Raw genomic sequence first — 3,591 nt, forward strand, 5'->3', positions numbered from 1 at the left:
ATTATGAATTACTATTCATAGTATAGTACCCTAAAACATTGTATTGATGTGCTGGATGAGACTGACATTGTTCAGAAGCTGATCCCTCTATATTTCAGATTAAACTATTGACTGCAAAACTGTACTGTTACTTTTCGAGTGACAAGTCATATTGATACTTGAAAGGCAATCATATTTAAGCATGAGTTATATGAGAGTTATATACATTCTTGTAATTGCTACATATTTTTGCATCATATGATCTGGGTTTGTAGCTCTGTAAATTTTAGATAGTAAAACAGATTTCAAAATATTTGTGCTTTATTGAATTAATTTTTACTTTTCTTTGCTTTTAACTTATTATTTTTTAATGCAGCTTTATTCTTTTGTCTCTTATCCCTCATAAATGTCCTGTATTCGGACTTTCTTTTGTCATCAATAATTTCCTTGTATTTCTTCTTATTATACTTCTGGAATTCTGCATCTGCCAGTAGTTCATCAACCATGGTTCTTTTTCTTTGTTTTGGTCAATCTTTTCGTTCACATGATTAGAGCAGAATACATGATCGCTATTACAAGAAAAATAAATTGTTAATGCATTCAATTCATTAAGGATTAAATGTGCATTCTTAAAATGATAAAATTAATTTGTTATTAACGTTGAGCCAAAATGATGTGCCTACTCATACATTTTAATACACTACTTTTTATTATAAACAAATTATTAATTAACCACTATATTTTTAACCTTTTGAAATATATACAATATTCACAATTATACAATTTAAGCCATATAGAACATAAATAATGCAGATAATCCATAATACCAAAAAAAATTGCACAAAATACATACTTGGAAATATTTCGGAAGTACTTCCATATCATTCTTTTTGTAAAAGTGTTTGGGATCCAATGCTGATCTCATTTTTAGAACTTGGAGGTCATTTTTCAATTCTTCAGTCACTTCAGGTGCTGGCAAGTTGAACCATTTTGGTCCTTTAGTCTTCTCTCTTTCTCTCTGTAAAAGTTTAGTAAAAAATAGGTGAATAGTAATCTAAGGAATATGTGTATTAGATATATATGTAACAGACAGATTAGAATTGGGTTTCAGATAAACATCAATTGATTTGAATTCAATAACTAAAAGGTACAGAAAAACCATACAATTCTGTCTTGAAGATTTCTTTACCACTATTACATTATTTGCATTGTTGGGACATGATCCAGGCCTAGAATACAAATTAAATGGTTCTGGGAATGTCTCATATAACCAAAGTAGTCATACCCTTCTTATAGCTTTCAATTTCTTTTGGCTGACATAGTATGCTGGTAAACTGTGTTCCTTCTCCAAGCCTGGTTTCAGGACAGATTTCTTCATTTCCTTTTCCACATCAACAGTTCCCAGTTTAGACTTCAACTTCCCCGACTCAATATCCAACTGTTCAAAGTGGAATAATGGTGGTTTTGAAATCTTTTTCATTACATGTGATCTTGTCCAACCAATTTCCTCAAAAAAATCATCAAACATACTATCAATTTTTATATTTTTTAATTTCTTTTGAATTTCTTCTTCTTCCTCTACTTTTTGATCAAGTTCTTGTTTTTTTTTATCAAACAAGTCCAGTATTGCCCTATTTCGGTCTTCTGCATCTAAAAGGTTAAACATATGTTCAAAAGTTATGTGACAAAGCATAGCTTATAGGCAATAACTTAAAGTTTTCTGTTTTAAATTAAAAGAGTATATTATAGATGTTAACTTTATTTCTTAAGATTAAATATAGTATGCAACTACTATAATACATTAAAAGTAAATATCCAAAAAATCTAAAATAAATTCCTATGCTAACTATGCATATGAAGAGGTAAATATGGTCTCGAGTGTCCAATATTTCTTTCTGCTTATAAACCCAAGATTTTACAGATATTATAAACTGGAAGTTTAAAATATAACCAAACTAACCTACAAAATAAGATTTCTCTGCCTCACTAAGAAGTTCCGACTTCACCTGTAGGTCTTCATCACCTACAGTATCAATGATGAAATCCATGATAAGTATTTGTTGTCTCTTCTCGTAATACAGTTTCTTTTATTTAAAATAACATTGCTTAGTGCACACTGATTGAAAAAAACACGTTTGACTTGTTCAGAGACCACTTTTGTTGACAAAACTGAAATCGAAAATGACATTGACATGTTAATATTAGTTTTTTATTCATCTAGAAGAGAGACTATAGCCTTTTGACCGTACTGCCTAGTCGTACGTATGTATATTATAGTTATGGCTATACATCCGGAATATCATTTAGAATTTAAAAGTCAGAACCTGAATAACAGACCTTAGAGAATGGCATACAATTTTAACAATATCATAATATCAACTATATCATACATGCCAAATTTGTTAAGAGGTGAGTGAATCTAAATTTCTCAGTTTAAACTGGATGAGTAATATAAATAATACTAATAATGGATTAGTAAAGTTTATATCTTTGACGTATATTCTATTGATAGACACGAACGTTCATATAAACTATTTGTTCAAAATCTGGAGTTAGAACTTAAGTTTGCTGCAGTGCTAAAACATCAATTGTCGTCTCACCAATCTTTTTTAAATATGCAGTGCCAAGGCGCTAAGAATGATTACGTTAAAACGTTGTGATTTTGTTTACATACGCTTTATTTCTTTTTATTTTGTTAATGTATCAAGTCAAAAGCCTGGTAAATTATGAAAGGATTGTGGATTTATTGTAGGTTACATACCGATTACTGTCTACAAATCCGGCGAGCAAGAATTGATATTAATTATCTGGCGAAGAAAGTTTTATTATTAACAATAAATACGCGCCTGTGTGCGTCATCCTTTCTTTATTATGAAATATAGACTAGAATCTCACGACAGTACAATGAAAACATGAAAAAATATTTTGTATTGAGGTATGTCAAAAGTCATAGAACAAACATTGTTGTTTAAGATGTTAGCAATCTACTCTGCGAGGTTGCTGGTGTTTTACAAATAACCCTTCAACCCTGTATATATATTTATTAGCACTTTTAATAGCTATCAACTATATTGAATATTATGTATATTTAATCATTCAGGTTAATTTGAGAAAATTTTAATCAGCCGGAAAAAATCAGCATGTGTGTGATGTAACGCTAAATTTAGATTTTGAATTTCATTGCTCGGTTTAATATACCATTCAGGATGTTTAAGCCCGGCCTAAAACGGGTGGATTGATTTTTACTGGCTGAAAGTGTTTGTTAGTGGTTTAATATGGGAGTAACAGTTAAAACTAGAAACACAGTTTGTGTTTTAATATAACTACTTATTGCCGTGTAAAATAGTCGTCGCGTGTACACGCGGATATTGTAAAACCCGTTCAGGTTTCATCATAACCGAACAAGTGTTGTTGTTGGAGCTATGACCGCGACCTAAAAAACAGTCGCCAAAAATCACCCAATGATATATTATGGTGATCAATAAGAAAAACTCATTAGTAAATTAGGCTTCTCATGGTTTCTAGTGTTTTGAACAGGCCTTTTTTGGTGGGTTCAACAAAGAGTTGGCAACACTGCTTTAATATTGAATGAAACGAAACGTTTGACTAATC

The 3,591-nt window shown here is 30.6% G+C and overlaps 1 pseudogene; it reads right to left on the bottom strand.

The window, feature by feature from the left end:
• Nucleotides 1–282: 282 nt before the first annotated feature.
• On the bottom strand, nt 283–2,161 carry LOC119191012 (annotated as a pseudogene).
• Between the last annotated feature and the right edge of the window lie 1,430 nt (nt 2,162–3,591).

The sequence above is a fragment of the Manduca sexta genome, chromosome 28 (assembly GCF_014839805.1).
Source record: "Manduca sexta isolate Smith_Timp_Sample1 chromosome 28, JHU_Msex_v1.0, whole genome shotgun sequence".
NCBI lineage: Eukaryota > Metazoa > Arthropoda > Insecta > Lepidoptera > Sphingidae > Manduca > Manduca sexta.